General features: G+C 32.8%; 1 long non-coding RNA gene across 2 annotated transcripts in view; it reads left to right on the forward strand.

Moving 5' to 3' along the window:
• Positions 1-20,191, forward strand: part of LOC108300741 — a 100,065-nt gene that overhangs the window by 57,778 nt on the left and 22,096 nt on the right. For both annotated transcript variants that reach the window (XR_001823582.2, XR_001823581.2), the window contains exon 2: positions 14,179-14,227. This is a non-coding gene — a long non-coding RNA (uncharacterized LOC108300741). The remainder of the gene's footprint in view (positions 1-14,178; positions 14,228-20,191) is intronic.

Below are 20,191 nucleotides of genomic sequence, written 5' to 3' on the forward strand. Positions count from 1 at the left end.
GGCAAAGCAGCGGCGCTGGCCGGCACAGCCGCGCTGGCCGAAACAGCTGCACTGGCGACTGTGGAGCACCTCTGCCCGGGAATTTCCTAGTCTGTGGGCAATAAAAACGCGGCGTCCACTCACCCTCTGCGCTTTCACTGGGAGCTGCAATCCTGAGCTGTTCCTAAACGGCCATCTTGGATCGTCCCCCAGCTCTTCTTATAAGCTTGTTGTATATATGTATATATATAAATATTTTATCTAAAAATGACATTTTTACCAATTTATGGCATTCTTTGCATATAATTTATTCTCTTTTGGTACTGGTGAGAGCATCCAGTTCTATGTTAAACAATATTGCTGATAGAATTATTCTTGTATTTCTCAAGCCTAAATTTTTTATTAAAAATAATTCATTCAAAATAATATTTATAATAGGTTTTTGTTATATAACCTTTACTCAGTTCAGATAGGGAGGTTCCATTTATTTCAAACTTTCTGTGACTTAAAAAATATATAAATTGGTGTTGAACTTTTTGCCATATCCATTTTCTGTACACATTGTGACAAATATGTATTCTTTTCCTTTGGTTGTTATTACCGCAAATTAAATTAATAAAATTTCTGCCATTGAACTGTCTTTGCATTTTTGGAATAATTAATCTTGATTACAGTGTATTTTAAATTTTTCTTGTAAAATTGCTGTTTTATTTAACAAATTTGCATTTATGTTTTAAACTAAACTGGGGCTATCAATGTTTTTATTAATTAATCCTTATTTGATTTTGGAACTGATATTAGATTCACAACATTAGCAAGGCAACTCTAATGTTTATTTTATTTTATTTTTTAAGAGAAGATTTGGTTCCCTTAAAAAGAGTTAAATATTTCTTAAACTGTTGGCAGAAATCACCATAATACAAGAAGGATTTGGGGCTTTTGATGAGCAGAATGTCTTTGCCTAGTTTTTGATTTATTTAATGCTTACTACTTCATCATTTTTTGCTACTTCTAGCTTTAATTTTGACTTTTTAGTTTTTGTAGTATTTCATTCATGTGATCTGTATTTTAAAGTATAATTGTTGATGTTATTCTCTCACAAATTGTCTACCTCTGTTAGTAGTTATGTCACCATTTTCATTCTCTGCTCTTATTTGTATGTTATTTCATTTTTTTGATCACTTTTCTCAGCGGTATTAAACTTTCAAGGACCAATAACTGATTTTATTAATTTTATTTTGCTGTTCATTCTCTATTTCGTTAATTTTGCTCTCGTTTTTATTATTTCCTTTCTTCTTGGCTTTTTGAATTTGCTTTTCTGTACAATTTCTATTTTTCTGTTTACAGATACGTTTATTTGGAGTTGAACTTCTAATTACTCCTTTAGCACAATTTTTGTCTTTCAGTGTTTACACTGATATTTAGTTCTAGGCATTTTTAATATTCTTTAAAAATTTTTTTCAACCCAATGATAATTAACATGTTACCTACTTTTTAATTATGTGGTTTTTATAATATCCTTTTTTATTCATTTTTATACTGATACAAATATAGTTCATGACACTAATCCCTTAGAATAAAATAAAGCTATCTCTGCAGCTTGATATTTGGACTTTTTACTTTTCTATGTGTGTGCATTAGTTTATTATCTGTTTATTGCTTGCACAGTTTTGTGTTATTCAGTAGACTGGCTTATTAATTTATTTTTTCAGGTCTTTGATATTGCTGTTTATTTTTTGTGTGCTTGATCTATGGATTTTGAAGCAGGGCATATTAAAAGCTAAATTTATTACTAATAAGATTAATTTCTCCCTATAGTTGTGTCTGTTATTCTCTTCACACAGTTTAAAATTATATTGTTATGAATATGTACGCTCATAAGGACTATATCCTTCCACTCTGTTTTTCCCTTTACCAGCTTATAATTCTCTTTTCGACTTTTGTACTCTTCCTTTTCAACAGTTAAGATCTCTTTGGTTCATATGTACCTGATATATTCTTTTCCAAATTTGCACTTTCAACCTTTCTTTGCCTTTTGTTTCATTTTAAGCATGTCTCTTGCAGAAAACATGCTATAACGTTTTACAGAATCTTTTTTTGAAAACCCTAGTTTCATCTTTAAATTAATGAGTATTAACCATTTACTGAAAAAAGTCTAGACATTTTTGCAATTTTTTCCATATTTTCTACTTTTGTACAATTTTATTTTTCTTTTTTCCTGTTTTCCCTGGGACCAATCAAGTTTTCTTTAATTGGTTTAAAAGTTATACATTCACTCAACTTTTGTTTTTATGGTGGTTGCCCTTAATGTAAGCCTCACCTTCATGTTTATTCACTCATCATAACTCTTTAAACATACAAATCCTTACTTATCCTGCTCCATATAACATGCATTTTAGCATATTCTTATATCCATTTGGTTTCTCTATACCCATCTTGATATATTCCAGAATTTTGATTATGAGCTTTAAAAATTTCTATTATCTTTTTTCCTTTGACAACAGTAATGTTGACATCAAATCTGATGGAATTTTATTATCCTTATTTCCTATATCTCTTATAACAAAATCTAGCATGTATTACATTTCTTATTTCATTATTTCCTCTAAGAGCACTTTTAAAGTAGGTCATTGTGTAGCAAATCCTGTGAAAACATTTTCCAGAATAGAATATTATTATATCCTCTATTTACATTGACAATTTGGTTGCATATCAAAGTCTAGTTTCAACATTATTTTACTAAAAAATCATATTCTAGTGCCTTTTTGAAGTGTGTACTGTCAGTATGATTCCTGTTGTTTTAAGACAATCTATCCTTGGTTTACCTTTTTAATTTTCTCTTTGACATTCTTTAATATCCTTATATTGTGTCTGAGGGAGGAATTTTCCTTTGGGGACTCTATGAGCACCTTCAATCCAAGGGACAACTTTCATCTTTTTTGAATCTGAGAATTTATTAAAATATTTCATTCACTCTATTATTTTACTCTCCATTGGGACTACTATTTTCCAGATTTGATAATTCTGTTTTTATCTTCCATGTCTCTTTTTATTTTCTGTCTCTTACTAATTTATTCTACCTGTGGATTCATCCTAGTTTTTATATTGCCCATTGAGTTTTTTTGTTTTTTCAAAGGGAGTTCACTCTGTCTCCCAGGCTGGAGTGCAGTGGTGCAATCTCAGCTCATGGCATCCTCCACCTTCCTGGTTCAATCGATTTTCCTGCCTCAGCCTCCTGAGTAGCTGGAATTATAGGTGTGTACCACCTCACCCCGCTAATGTTTGTATTTTTAGCAGAGACAGGTTTTGTTATGTTGGCCAGACTGGTCTCGAACTCCTGACCTCAGGTGATCTTCCTGCCTCGGCCTCCCAAAGTGCTGGGATTACAGGCATGAGGCACTGTGCCTGGCTCCCATTGAGTTTTGTTATTTTCCTTTTTTTTTTTTTTTTCATTTAATATTACCACTTGGCTTCTTCTAAAAGAAACTTATTTTTTCCTGCTTTATATTATATATATAGCATTCCCTTATATTTTAAGTATATTTATTATACTTCAGTGTATTCTTCCTTGTATATTTGAGGAGGGAGAGGGGATGAGCTCTAGCACAGAGAGCCCCAAGCACCATAGAACCACTATGGGCAAGTCTGTTCGCTAATTTTCAGCCAGATAACACCTCTTAAAAATAAGCAACATATACAGAGGCAGATTTGTGGTGGTGAGGAGGGTGGGCTTGGTGGTGGATAGTGAACAGCTCTGGGAAGCTGGTCAGCCTGCACCAAGTTTTAATCAACTTCACATCCCAGTGGGGTTTCTCAGCTGCACAGATACTATATCTCCAGTGACAGTCCTTGGGCCAGCAAGACAAGTACAAGAGCAGAAAGAGAAATAAAAGATGTAATTTTATACAATGACATGAGCCTCAGAGAAAGTGAACGATTATAGGGCGTTAGAAATGATGCCCAGAAAAAGGCACTCCGAGAAGGTGACATTTGAACTGAGACCAGAATAGGAAGAAAGAACAAGCGTGAAGTGTGCAAGGTAAGCAGAGATGTCTCAGATTCAAGGTAGTTGGAGGGAAGTTAGTGAATGGAAAATATGTCAGTGAGCAGGAGCAAGACTGGGGAAGGTTGTAAAGTCAGAGCTTAAAGTTTAGATTTTATTCAAAGTACACGTGGAAACCACAGAAGCATTTTAGGGGGTCGTGGCAAGCCATGATTATGTCTGAAGTAGTGTGTTTACAGAGAAGATTAAAAAAAAATTCGGCCGTTTAAAACACACTGAACAAATACAGCTCCGTCATAAAATATTCATTTGCCTCATCTTTCGTGATTTCTTTCTTTTTCAACTTTATTTTGTTCTGGAAAATTAAATCAACGTCATCAGCATTTCAAAATGCTGTTTAATTTAGATGTGCTTTCATTATTGTCTGTCAATCTTTATCTTTCTAAAACCTTTATATACCAAATCAACTTGGTGATAAATTATTTACCTTGATTCTCAATTTTTCTCAACTTAATGTACGTATTCAGGGGTAGAACGTAAATGTTTTAAGCAGGTGAAAACTGAATTTCAAGTTCAGGAGGTGCTCCCTTTTTTCACTGTGGAGCTCCGTCTAGTTCACTGTGTAACATGGTTCTCAGCGTTATTCTCAATTCTATGCCACTTTCCTCCAGTCTACCTCCATTCTTTAAAATATTGACAGAATGCTTCTCTTTAGAGCCCAAGATTTAAGACAGGTTTGCTATCATAAAAGAATTATGATGCCAAGGAGGATAATTAAGTGAGCATCAGACATTACTGCTCCTAAAATCAGTAACTACTGTCTATAACAGAGAATCCCCTGAGGGAAACTTCACAAGATCTGTGGACTAATCAATGATGAGGGTCATTTTTCATAATGAGTAAAATTAAATGGTCATCCTGGTTTCATTTCCAAAACAAAATCATGTTCCATCTTGGTGGTGTGCTATTTTTTTTTTATCAAGAACTAGCAACTTTTAAATGCTGTTATTTTGCTATAATAATGTGAAGTTCTTTCCTGAGCACTGTGGTACATAAATTTTGACAAGACCACCATGGCACATGAATACCTGTGTAACAAACCTGCATATTCTGCACATGTACCCCAGAACTTAAAGTATTTTTTAAAAAACCCTGAAGTATGTTTGGATTAACTTGAGTATGTGAATCAACTTTTACAACTGTAAGTTTTATAAGATCTTAATATAGGTCAAGTATTTCCAGTGAGAGTTTATAATAAATTAAGAAGTGCCTTAAGTGTAAAAAATGCAAAAATTCAAAGATTTAGTAAGAAAAAAGAATGTAAAATTTCTCATTTTATTATTAATTACATATCGAAATGGTATTTTGGCTATATTGTGTTAAATATAAATTACTAAAATTTTTTTTTCAAATGAGACCACATTGTACATGTTCCTTTATCTCCAACTTTTGGAAACATAACATGTATTGTGATCCTTTTTAAAATTTCAATAAATACATTCTTAAAGCATAATTTTAAGTAATAACAACAATACTAGTTTTGGCCACTTTTTTCCTAAGTGCTTTACATTTATTCATTCATTTAATTCTCACAGTTTGAGATGTAGGTATTATTATTATATCCAACACTACATGGTTCCAAGTTTATAATTTCTTATAATAACTAACACTAATTGCTTACAATGTGCTAGTCATAGTGATGATTGCTTATATAAATTATTTATCTTTTTCATGAAGGTGTCCATTTGTTAACTTGGTAAACTGTTTATAGAAATAAAGTAACTTGACCAAGCTAACAAGTCGTGGAGCCGTAATTCAGACTTAGGCCCCCCAAAAATGAGTCTTTAAAAAAGCATAGCGTATGTTACTGGATTCCCTCAGCATTTCAGTATCCAAGCTCTAGGACATCTTCTCCTAGCCAGAAGCAAAGTTATCGTTTATTATCTGGTACTTAGAGATTTCTGGAGTACCAAACACCAATGTGGCCAATGTAAAAAGTATACAGAGTGATTGCTTGGCTGTTCTGAATTTGCTGGCTTTCCAACACAGCCATTCTCCTCCGTTCTGCTCTCTGTGCCTGGAGGTTGCCTGCCTGTTTTTTCCTTGAAGTTCACCAACGGAAAAAAACAACAGAAGAAGGAGGAGGAAAGAGAAGAAAGTGAGGCATTTCTTTCCCTCTCTCTTTCCATTCTTTGTGCCATGACTTTGTCAATATGCCCATAGCTGTGTCCTTCCACACTTACAGTTTCTGCCCTGGGAGGGCCTCCAAGCTGCATTTCTCACTGATCATCTCTTCTTTTCCTTGCCCTTTCCGTCTTAGATGGTAGCAATGTCTTCCCACTGTTGCTATTCTCTAGAAGCCTCGTCATCCCTTATTGTTCCTTTAATCTTGCTCACCCCTTTTGTATGTACTGTAGTCCCTTTATTAGCCTCTCTTTATTGGAAACTTCAAAGATGAGTTCTGCTTCTTGGGAAGGCCCTAATATTAAAAAATATAAAAAGGGCAACTAGATTGATTGACCAAGAGACTACATTTTCTAGTAACAGAGATCATGAAGGCATTTTGACATAGTATGTGGAAGTTATAATGGCTGCCAAAATAAGAAATATCTTGTTCTGCAGAGAGAACAAAAGGGATACTCTTAGCTAGATATTCCAAGGATTCGCCTACCAGCAATGATATCTACATTGCACAGAAGTTCCCATAAAAATTTTGCTGGGAACTGTCAATCAGGGTCAGACACTAAAACAGCCTGGGACCAAGAAAATGGCAATGTTAAGTAATAAAGATGCTGTGAGATACTCCATGGAGACTTTCTTGCCCTTTAACACAGAAGAAGTGATGGATTTAGCAATATAGCTAGGAGAGATAAACTATGGAATTGCAGATCCTACCCCTTAGGTTAGCAGCATGGAAATATCGTATTACGTGCCAATGCAGTACTATTACATTGCTGTAGTTGGGGGTACTAATGTTGCCATTTTAATTTACATGCTCAGAGCTCAATCTATGATTTATTGGGGATTTCACAGTAAGCAATAAGTTCAAGAATTAATATTCTTTTGTTTTGGAAAAAGTTTCTTCTAATGATTGACTATATTATACAAGTGTTTTCCTTTCCACTTAAGAGCTTCATTTTTTATATTCTTTCATAACTTTGTGCAATGAAAGAAAATTGTTTGGTTGAGTCCCGCAGAACTATGAATACACTAGGGGTTTCTTTTCATTCCTATGTGATTTTTCCAGAACTCGTGTAAATTTACTCTGTATAACCCCAGGCAATCTATGTAGCAGAGGCATACTCCTTTTCAAGATATTGCTCAATAACTAACTCAGGCATGACGTCATTCCTAACACTCCCCCATTTTTGTCTCCCCAAATATAAGTCATCACTTTTTCTGCTGTTGTTTCTGGCCACTGTACATAGAGCCATTTTCACCTTTTTCTTTTTTCAAAGCAGTTCTCACTTACCAGACCACATGCTCCTTAGAGGTGGGTTGGGGTTCCTTTTTGTCCTTAACATCTAATACAGTATCAGGTCAGAATTTGCATATAATAATGCTTCTTGAGTGAATAAATATCTTTTTAGCCCAACATACAATGTGAAGAGCAAGTGGGTTTTAGGTTCAGCTTTTCTAGAATTTACAGTTATGCCCATTTTAATACTACAGAGAATTTAAGAATAATAGAGGCAAATACTCCTGATTTTTGATTACGCCTAATCAATATTTACTTTCCCCTACTTCTTCTTAACAGAACTCTAACTTTTGGAGGGAGGCATTGCATTATATTTAAAGTAACCAAAGCTAAAGGAAGTCATGTTTTTAAGATCTGGCCAATGCCATATTAATGGAGGTCTTTGTGAAAAGTGGGGCATCTGGTAACTTAGTTTATAAATATGGTTGTGCATTACACACACACAATAAACTGGCATAAATGTTTACCATTCCGTCTTCCTCCTTCTTCATTAAACATAGATGTGATACCTAGAAGCCTAAGTGCCTTTCTATCTTCGATGCAGAAGTAGCCTGGCTCCTTGTGCATCAGCCCTAAATGGCTTTCAATTTTATTCCTTGTTATGTGAGTTAAAAAAAATATCCTTACTTGTCTAAGCCATTGTTGTCAGATTTCTATAATGTGTAGCTGAATACAATCCTGAACAGTTGAACAATGTGTCTCTTGGTAGCTTTCATTAACTTTTCACTTGTCATTGTTTCTGTGGACAGGAAAATGGCTGTGGGCCAAGATATATGAGGTTAACACAGAATCTCAGTTATTCTAAAATAATTTCAAGTGTTGATTCGGTTGCTCCCCTTTCTTTTCAAATTATACCTTAAAGATCAGATTCCTTTTTTAGATAAACTTTATGTATAGGCCCCTCTCCTAAGTGATGACAGCTTTAACGGCATGAAACAAGCATGGCCTTAAGAGACAAATGATTCTACTATCTAGCTGCTGTCAGGAAAGTAGTGCTCAAGGATAAGGAAACTAAAAGCATATTATGTGACAACCATTTTCTAATGTTGCATGGGTCACTTTTAATAACTCCACATATTTAGAAAAATTATTTGGCTACCTAGGTGGTAGATACATTGAGCCAATAAGCTACCCTGGCCTTTACTTTTGTGGTTATGATGTTTAGCTTCAATTCTCCACAAATATGTTACTGAGATTCCCTTATGTCTGTGGCACTAACAGGGTAACACATCCTCTGAAAGATGATCCAGGAAAAGACATACTGTCTTATTCCCTAGTGTTAAAGTGTATAGTCTTTGGTAAGCATTTGCCTACTTAAAAGACATTCTTAGGTAAAAACTGGATTTCCTTGTTAAAAACCACAATAGCCTATATCTATAATGAGGTTAGATGGTCTTCCTCTTGGTGGGAAAACTTAATAATTGATTGACAGCCCTACCTCTTTTTGACTGTTTTTTATACTTAAGGCTCTACTTTTACAGAAAAGTAGCAATCACATTCCTTATCATAAAGGTAACCTAAAACAATTTGCTATCTAGCACCTAGAGAAAGTGTTTATCAATGCAGTTAGTAAGTGCTACTCAGATAGGCTTGTTTACAGCATTGCAGAAAGCCTGTTCTTTTTTTTGTTTTCTTTTTTGATGGCTATTGTAGTGCAGTGGCTCCCTCTGCCTTTCCCATCTTTTGCTTCCTAACTTCTTGAATCTATCTTACAGAATTCCAACAGTTTAATGGTCTGCCATTTAATTTGTGTTAGAAAACTTTAGTCAAAGGGAAATGGTTTCAATGTATTCCTGTATTCATTCTCAGTTCCATCTCACCTGGATAAATTACCAGGCTACATATTTGCATCACATTAACCTGGCTGAGACGTCTTTCTTAGGAGGCCCTGACTTCTAACAAAGATGAATGAGAAATGGTGGCATAAAATCCACTTGGTAACTGTAGTAAAGTTGATGATAAAGACATTCTCCATTAACTCATAGTAATGGTCATTAGAGTTTGCCATCCCTTGGTCCTCTTTTTTAAATTAATCAATTTTTTTTTTTTTTTTTTTTTTGACAGAGTTTCACTCTTGTTACCCAGACTAGAGTGCAATGGGACAATCTTGGCTCACTGCAACCTCTGCCTCCTGGGTTCAAGCGATTCTCATGCCTCAGCCTCCTGAGTAGCTGGGGCTACAGATGTGCGTCAGTACGCTTGGCTATTTTTGTATTTTCAGTAGAGACAGAGCTTCACCTTGTTGGCCAAAGTAATCTCGAACTCTTGTTCTCAGGTGATCTGCCCGCTTCAGCCCTCCAAAGTGCTGGGATTACAGGCCTGAGCCACCAGGGCAGGCCAATTAATTTTTTTTTTAACAGAAGTCAGTTTTGTTATAGTATTCAGCTCTACTCCACGGAGTCCACAAATATTGGGGTAGCTGACTCCACTTCCTCTTCTAGAAACTTATTGGTCTAAGTATCCCAATTTGGGTAAAGACATTAAAAGAGGTTTTCTAGGCTTCTGGAAATGGTCTTTCTCTTTTTTCAAGGTTAGTCTTACTGTTTAAGCTGGTTTGAATAGATTTTCCATGATTTGCAAGTGAAAGAATTCTAACTGATAAAGTCACTTATATTATACATACTTTTCCAATCATTTTTTTCTAAATATTGTACCAGAAATTACTTTGTATCCCTTGCTGAATTATTTGTTTTCTTTCTTTTTGAAAATAAGAGATATGCAACTTGTTTTATTTTGACTTCTAGAAAGATTAGAGCCAATTTTATTTTCGATAACAACTACTGACATTTGATATAAACATATATTCTCCTTTCATTCCTCATCTTAAAATTCTTCAATTTTTCCTTTTAAAAAACTTGAGTTGTATGTGTGTTTTGTTGTGATCCACATGTAAGTAATAACAAAAATATATAATCTTATATAGATTTAGTATATGAGAGATAATTCTAAGTTCTTTTCTAATTGAATGGTTGTCAAACTGTTTTATGGGCTTCAGATCCTGTTCTATAAAGGAAATTTTACATAGAAAACCAAAATACACAATGAGGTGGAAGTTCTCTGTCTGAAGTTTGAACCAGGCCGAAAGCCTCACTCAGTTAGCTCCACACCATACCTCCCTACCTACATGTAACTTCCGTAGTCCTTCAAGAAAATCTTAGGACTCTGGAAAATCCTTAAATCTTCTGTTTCTTTCCATAGTGCTGGTGCACCATTTCCCAAAGATATTAGACCACAATCAAATTCTATGAATGAGTTTTGGGTGTTCATTCTAAAATCATCACAGATGACCCTTCTACAAATGTACTTTTAAATGACCAAACCACCATTCATGTTACCACCTAAAGAGAATTGATCAACCAGAATGTTGTAGTTCAAAGGATGCAGAGTCTTTGCTACCAAGGCATTAAAGCAACAACTCTAAATCGATTTCAATTGAATATACATTTGAGTACTTTAGCAAAGATTATAAACAAAACCTATTCCCAGAAATCTAGCTCTTCTATTTTCATCCTGTGCCATCACTCCACCATAAAGATAACAAGCTATTTCTGAATTTTGTTAATTCTTTAATTTCTTGCTTTTATTAAATATAACTCTAAGCATGCACACACATGAAAGTGTGTGTATATATATACACAAAGACACTATGTATATGTATATATATATCTTCCTTCCTTTGTACACACACACATACACCCCTCCCTTTCTTCCTTCCTAACAGAGGAGATATATATATATATATCTTTCTTATCTAACAAAGGAAGATATATATATATATATACACACACATATATTCCTATATATATATATATATATATATATCTTCCTTTGTTATATATATATGTATCTTATCTAAACATATGTACATCTTCCTTTGTTAGGTAAGTGTTTAAGTGCTGGCATGCTTTTCTGTACCTTCTTTTTCACTTAGCAATATATTGTAGACATTACTTCATAAAAGTATATAAACATTTCTAATTCTTTTTCACAGCAACACAATTTTCCACTATGTGGTCATACATGAGTTTATTCAATCATTCTCTGTTGATGGACATTTAATAGGTTTCAAGGTTTTAGCTTTTATAAATAGTCTCATGATAACTATATGTTTATATGGTGCATATGATTTTGTGCAGATCTCTTTTTGAAAATTACCAGTGCATTTTTGAGATAAATTCCCACAAGTAAAATTTCTGGGTCAAAGGGTAAGTGCACATGCAATTTTCACAGCAATTGCCAAATTTCCCTCCGTGTGGTTATGTATCCTTTTGCTTTCCCATCAGCAATATATGAGAGTGCTAGTTTCTTATAGCCTTTTCAAGAGAATGTGTTGTCAAAGTTGTGGATATTTATCAGCATGATATATGAAAAATGGTATCGGTGTAGTTTTCATCGACTTTTTTTTGAGCAAGGTTGAGAATATTTTTATATGATTTAGAGACATTTATATTTCTTTCAGTATGAACTGTTGGTTTATTTCTCTAGCTAAGTTTTCTGTAGGGTCGTTGGTGCTTTTCTTTATATGTGTAGAAGCTTATTATGTAGTATGATATTGAGGCTTTGTATGTGATATAAGTTGCAATATTTTCCTAAATATATTATTGTTGTTTGCTTATTTTCCTTTGTCATATATTTTTTTTAAATTATGTAAGCAAATGTGCTTTTCCTTACTATCTCTGGATTTGGTCTATGAAATATTTGTTCAGAATAGGCATAGAGAGGAATTCACCCAAGTTTCCTCCTATTATTTGTGTGGCTTCATTTCTTCAATAGAATCTCTGATTCACTTAGAATTTACCCAAGTACAAATTTTTCCACCACATTTAAAAATATATATATTTTTCCACTAATTTGAAATGTTGCCTTTATTGTATACTAAGTGAATATAGAAATGGGCCTAATTCTAAATTTTCTCTTCCATTCCTCTATCTTTGCTAATACCATACTTTTAAAACTACAGACTTAGTAGTATGTTTTACTCCATTGTAGGATTTAGTTCCATTCATTGAACTTCTTTTTTGCTATATTTCTATTTTTCCTTGCATCTTCTATAATTTCTGCTTTATAAAAGCTAGCTGTGGCATTGGATGTATAGGTATTAATAAAAATTAATTGAATTGTGGTCTTTGACATCCAGTAGTAACCTTTGTTTCTTTCAGTGCAGTTGTTCTAAATTCTATCTTCTCAGATGTCAAGATTGTAACCCTGCTGTCTTTTATTCTCATTTGTCCAGAGTTTTCATCAATCCTTAAAATAAAAATAAAAACATTCTTCTGAGTCACTTCCTTTAAGTTGTATGATATTTTTTGTCAGCCAATCTACAAATTTGCTTTTTCTTATACTATGTATACATACATAATATATAAAATATGCATATTTATCTTATAAATAAAAGGAAAATTTTAGACTATGTACGTGTTTATATATTTCATCTAATCACATTTTTAATGTTACATTAATAGTTTTACAATTTTTTTATGAATAGTGTGTCATTAAATGGTCTTTTTTTCTCTTTCTCTCTTTTAAATAGATATTTTAGTATTCAAGAAAATCCATATTTATTCTAATGGGTAATTTTATACAATATTGTTATATTAGAGCCCTATTTTTCTCTTCAGTGCCCTTTTCCTTTTTTGGTTATTGCTTGTTGGCTTCCTAGGATAAGCAATATTGACATTAGCTACTAATTTTATCATTTTTCTTTCCTAACTGTCTTAAGACATATGATTTAAAGTAATATCCATTTATGTCTAGTAATCTTTTATACTTTTTATTTGCATTCTCCCGTTATTTTTGGTAATTGTCCTGTATCTACATTGTCAGCGTATACAGCTATTATATGTTATGCTGTCTCCTTTATGACCATCATTAATCTAAGCTTTGCATGTAAACATTTTTAATGCTTATCAAAAGTCCTTAAGCTGATGGTTCTCTTGCACTTTTGGTTGTTGGAAGACAATTTCATAGTAGCTTTCTCCATAGAGGTTCATGGGAACATCAATGATATTTGAAACCAAATTTCGGTTGCCTCTGTATCTGACAGTTAATTAGGCTGGATACAAAATAGATCCCCAATTTTAATTTCTTTTCCAATGTAGCTAAATGTATTTTATACTATGGTCATTTGGCATAAAGTATTACTATTGAGAAATATGCTTAAAATCTGTTTTTGTTTCCTCCATAAGTGGCTTGATCTGTTTTGGAAATCTCCCCTTTTTTTCTTTATTTCTTTTTCTTCCTTTAACTTTGTAGGATCAGCAATTTTACTAGAATATGCCTAGAATTTGTCATTTTGAGTTGACTTTTCCATGCTAAGTAGTATCATTTTAGCATATAGCTTCAACTGTATTTTATTTCAGGGAAGTTATTTGAATTTTCATTTTTAATCTCGTTTCCATTTCATTGCTTTGATTTTCCTTTTTGGGGACTCCTATTGTGCATATATTTTAACACTTTTTTTCTGGAATCCTTTAAGCTTTTTCTTTCTTTTTGATTTTTAAATATTCCTCCTTTTTTTCTATTTCTCTGTCTATTGTGTTTCTTTGATCTATGTTCCTTCTAGTTTAGAGTTCATTTCTGAAAATTTGTTTTCTAATATTTTGCTGAGTTCTATGATCTGATTTCTGACTTTTTATAATTCAAAGTTATGCTCTTCTTTGATGGTGACAGTTATCTTTTATCCCTGACCTCGAAATGCATGTGTGTGTTTTATTAACAGGAATCAGAGTCTGAATAAATCTGCGAGACCTAACTGATTGAATATATTGGTAAGAAAACTTCTTTATTCTGTAGGAATATAATTCTCTTTTCATTGTCTTATTATAGTAACATTGTATGGGATTTGATTATAATTCTTTCACTAAATTTCCAGGAAATTGTTTTTCTAATACTTTTATAGGTAAGAGACATGTCAGAATTGCTTTTTAAAAAAATAAAAAGTTTTATAATACTCTTTAGTGAATTTCATGAAGTGTCAAAAACATGGCTTCTTACTTTTTGAGATTTCCTGGCTATCTTCCTTTCCCATATGTTTATTTGGACCATTTCAATTTATTTGCCCCTATGATGCCTGTTTTGATAAAGTTGGATTCTAATCCCAAAAGAATCATCTGATTAGGGAATTTTCCTAGAGAGAAATTTGGCTGATTATTTTGAGAGTTTGTAGAGCAGAACTGTCCAAATTTCAGAAAGTCTGGTAAACACTGTACTCAATCACAAATTAGGTCCTTCAAAAAATCCTACAAGTTTCCGCTGCTATTCTTAAATTGGCTTGTCACACTTTGCAGAGTAGCTGTTGGCAATTGGAGTTTCCTGTCAGGGTCTATCAGACATTCTGTTGCTTCTCTCCATTACTTCCTGCATACATGCATATACAAGACAGGTCTTCTAAGTGATTTGTTGCTATGCACTTTTATTTGGCGGAGTCATAGTGATGTTATGTTACCTAATTTTGATGTAATTGGTAATCGTGAGTCTCTTTTATTAAAATTATTTTTTATATTCTGTGTTTATAGAGGGTAGGAACTTGCAGAGATTAAAAACCATAATATCACTGTATTCTCAGAAGTCGCCAAGTAACTTTTTCAACCCCATGTGTTGTCAAATTTTCAGAATCCCAGTCAAATAAATTTCTTGTCTCAAGCAGAAAGAACTTCCTTAATCAGAGCAAACTTGATGGATTTAATTCACATACATCTCTCTCATGTGAGCCAATTATATTAACATTTTAAAATGTCCTACCCATTTTCCCTAATGCTACTCCTGGATTAGTATGTAATCTGTTTACAATAACTCACTAGAAATAGCTTTACAAATAATTTTCCATGTAATAGCTATAGTCCACCAGCTTTCCAACCTGTAATACCCATGTCCTTTCTGCCTGATACTGGATTACCGGCCCGAAGTCCCATACTGTGGCTCCTTCTAGTTGCAATTCCACTCTTGGTATCAGGTCAGTGTTTGTTAAAAAGTAGTTTCAGTGTTGTAGCACTAGGGAAAGTGTGTTGGAAATTTTGAGATCCATCCACACATAAGAGAAAGATCAACTGTATCTGAAAACTAGTTCTAACATTAACAAGCTCTGTGAATGTAGTTTTTAAGTTAACAATAAAGATAACTCATAGAATTATTATGACAAGCATATTATCTAATATAAATAAATTCATTAGTATGAAGTCTTACATTATTCCATGAAACACACAATACAAATGGTAGTGATTACTGTGTGACATGCAACATCTGAAAATTCAGACTATGTTGGAAGGAGTATTTTATGAGAGCTATTCAATAGTTACTTAAGTATGGGATCTCTGATGATCTGTGTATTCATCCATATTTTGTAATCTCACAAAGATTACTTAAGTGGTCTTATATTATTTGCTCTTCAGATTCGGGCTACGTTCTTTGCCAAAAGAACTATTGTCATATATTGACCTTTTCTGCTAACTGGCATGTTTACATTGTAATATTATTAACAGGAATATCTCTGCAAACAAATGGCAATGATCTTATGTTAATGGATAGGTGAATACTTTCTGAATACAGAAAAAATTTAGGGCTTTTTAAACTCAATTGAAATGTAAGTATTTTGGCAAAAGGAAATCTAGTAATGTGGGGTTATGCAAAAATAAAGAATGTAATGACGATACTTTTTCTAAAACTCAGAAGCTTTTCTGTTACTTCTGCAAACTGAAATTAAAAAATCAAGAATTAATGCTAAGTAATTACTATGTACTCAGATTTGGGCTAAAATACACATTTTCCAAACAACCAACTAAAGTATTCCACAATCATTCAGTTGTTTTTGAAATTATGTTGTTATTTATTTATTGACCAGCAAGTCGTATTTCTATATCATAGCCCAAAATGTAAGTTAATGAGAAGCTTTAGCAATAACTCAATGTTTTGTGTACACTTTCAATGTGAAAAATTGCTAAAGCAAACAAATCATCTCTATAGTAAGCTACAAGCTTAATAGATGTATTCACTGAGGAGACCTATTGTGCTCTTGACAGAATTTGTGAAATGGCCAAACAGTAAAATTCTCTGGTTGTTCTCCCCATACTTTTGCTCAGGAAAAGTCAAAGAATCCATGATTCAGGGAATTGGGAGATATAATTTCAGCTTATAACTGCTATAAGAAGAGCAGTTTTTCTTTCTGTCAAAAGCTGGGAAGATGTAAAATCCCCTCACTGCTAATGCACAAGACAGACTGTAGAGGTGACTGACTATACTGAGAGTAAGGAGAACAGAATGAAAAAGTGTACTGGACAGAGTGAGCAAGGAATCAGCGGAGTCTCACAAATAATTCAAAGAACCTCTTCCCAGAAGTAATGAAAATAGCAAGAACCAATATGTTATAGTGCTGATTACTGGCAGACACTGCACTTGACATTCATTAATTCATTTAATTCTCACACAAGACACTTCAAAGTCAGTATTATTATTGTTGTTTACTGACAAGACAACTAAGAGATCAGAATTTAGTGACTTATTTTCTTAATTTGTTTATTTTGCTATAGAATAACTGTACCTGGTTTTTAATGAACAGAAATGTATTTGGCTCATTGTCTGGAGGCTGGGAAGTCTAAAATTGAAGGTCTGCTTCTGGTGAGGGGTGTCTTGCTGTGTCATCCCACGGTGGAAGTGCAAAGAGAAGGTAAGAAAGTGCAAGAGATTGAATTTGCAGACCCAGGTTCTTTTAAAATTGGCATTAATCCATTCATGAAGGTGGAGCCCTCAAGACCTAAACACCTTCTGTTAATCTCCGCCTCCCAACACTGATACATTGGTGATTAAGTTTCCAACATGTGCTTTTTGGAGGACACATTCAAACCACAGCACTTGTCCAGGGTCACAGATTGATCCACATGTAGCAGAGCTGGTATTTGAACCCAGGTCTTTCTATATTGGGTATAAATATAAAAAGTGATGTGACACCAATTGAATTACGATCGAACATTCTTGGAAAGAGGTACATTTTGTCTGAACCTTGCTAAGGTGCCAAATGATCATTTTCATTTGCAAATTGAGTTTTTAATTTGGAGACCTTTAGATAAATATTATAATTTTTAATAAAACAATATTTTAAGAAAATTTCAAGACCATTAACTAGGCCACAAAAATTCCTTTGCCCCAAAACACAAATTGGAGAGATGATATTCAACAATCATAGTAAAATTATTAATAACAAAATTGACAAAAGAAAAAAGTATCCAAGTTTAAGTGCTCCTAAATAATACTGAATCAAAGAATAATCTAAAATAATTTTAGATGTTATAGAAAATAATACCACTACTCATTAACTGTCCATTTTATTCCTTAATGTTTCTTAAACAAGTATCAAGAGAAAGACATATTAATTAAGCCAAAAGTTAGAGAAGTGTTAAATAAATAGAAATCAGTAAAGATAATAGTGTAAGTCAATGAATCAAAATATAGAATAGTGGAAAAAATGGTAAATTAAATTCTAATAAAATTTAAGAACTGCAGACAGAATTCTGAAAAATATAATTGAGGAGTACTACAACTCACCCAGATACACAAAGTAAGGAATAATAGGTTGAAATAACAGACAAAATTTGTAAAAAACTTTGTCAATATTTTAAAATATCAGTGACATGTTTATTTTCTTTATTGAAAAGTAAAAATTCTAATTAAAAAATCTTGAAGACAATTTAAAAGTTATTAAGTAAATACTCAGACACTTTAATGGATAGTTATTTCAAACTCTCAAGGAATATTTTTCTTCTATGTATTCTGTTCTCAAGTTAATGGATGTAGAATAAGCAAACATATACTTTAAAATTAAATAAATGTTAAAAATTAAGGATAATTATCTAATTTGTTTCATGTAGTAAATACAATTCTAATACCAAAGTATGATATGTCTGATCACCCACCACCCTGCAAAATTATACACCAATTTCTAATATGAATATGGAATTAATGTCAGGCCCAGTAGCTTGTGCCTGTAATCCCAGAGCTTTGGGAGACCAAGGCAGGAGGATGACTTGAAGCCAGGAGCGTGAGACTAGCCTCAGGCACATAGTGAGACATCCTCACATCTCTACAAAAAAGTTTTTTGAAACGAAAAACTCACCAGTTACAGCAGCACGTACCTGCAGTCACTGCTACCCTGGAGGCTGAGATGGAAGGAGAACTTGAGCCTAAGTGTCCAAGGCTGCAGTGAGCCATGATTGGGCAAAGACACTTGAGCCTGGGCAACAAAATGAGACCCTGTCTCTAAAAAATTTAAAAAAATATATATATTTTTAGATTTTCTATTCAAAACTATTACTTTGCTATATATTTATAGGTTTTCTATTCAAAAGTGTTACTTCATAAAGACTTAATATAATAAATATAAAGAAATATAATATAAATATTTAATATATAGGCATACTTATAGTTTACATATAGTTATATTACTATAATGTAAGTTTTCTACAGGAAACCTACAATCTAAATTCTACACAGTGTATATACAAAATAATTTTCCAAATAGGGAGAGGAAAGGCACTTACCCTATCAGATACTAGAATATTGTCATGGTTTAAATGTTTGTGTCCTCTAAAACTTAAACACGAATGTGACAGTGTTGAGAGGCAGGGACTTTAAGAAGTGTTTGGGTTATGAGGGCTCTGTTCTCATGAATGAGTTAATCTATTCATGGGAGTATAAGGATGGCTTAATTTGGAAAATCTATTATTTTACAAGGTATGATAGGCAATGTATTAACAGAGACAGGATTGTGGGAGCCATCAGCCTTGGCTATAATTACAAAAGGATACATTGCATAGAGCATTTTAAAACAATAATAGAATTAATAAAAGTCCCTCTGCTTTTTATTATGATCATGCTCTTTCAATTCTATATAATTTTGAGAGAGAAAATATTCCTCCTAGACAAAACATGTTTGTTGCTCTAAATTCTAAACAATTACCTGTTCCCAGGCCAGACAGCTCCTTCTTCCTGCCCTTGATACACCACTGCTCATAAGTAAAATTCAATCAAAGCAAACCAAAACACGTGTGAATGTGAATTAAAGGCCACAGGCCTTAAATAAAATTTAACATCTCTTGCTGACTTTTATTTGATAAAACTAGATATAGTAAGATAACTCAATGCAATAAAGATTGCAATCTTAAATTTTTATCATAAGTCAAAGTTTTAGAAGTATTTCATTAAAATAATTAATAAAGCAGTGATCCTTATTAATAGATATATTGTTTTTACATTGCTCTTAAGATTCTGAAAAATACAATGAAATATGAAGTAGAAATTAGTTGTGTAGTAATAGGAAATAGACAAATTATTGTTAATGGATTATATAGCTATATAATTATTAAACTCAGAAAAATGATTAAAAAATCACTTAAATTTATTAAGCATTTAGTATATGCACTGAATAACAAGTGAAAAAAATGCTTTGTTTTTCTATGTTTTACAAATTGTGATCTACAAAGTGATGAAAAAATAAAAGATAAAATCACAACAGAAATAAAACAAAATTCTTAGGGGTGTCTGTAAAAAAAAGTACATGAAAATTTAATAAAGAAAAGATATTTTCTAGAAAATTGTGAGAATTTTAAAATGACATGCCAGACTAGTAGATAAAAAGATCGAATATTGAAAATATTTTTATTATTTTAATTTAATGCATGCATTTAATGACAACCAAATAAAAGTTCTGGTAGAACATCTTTTTTTTTTTTTTTATTGCATTTTAG

The sequence above is a fragment of the Cebus imitator genome, unplaced genomic scaffold (genome assembly GCF_001604975.1).
Source record: "Cebus imitator isolate Cc_AM_T3 unplaced genomic scaffold, Cebus_imitator-1.0 Scaffold29, whole genome shotgun sequence".
NCBI lineage: Eukaryota > Metazoa > Chordata > Mammalia > Primates > Cebidae > Cebus > Cebus imitator.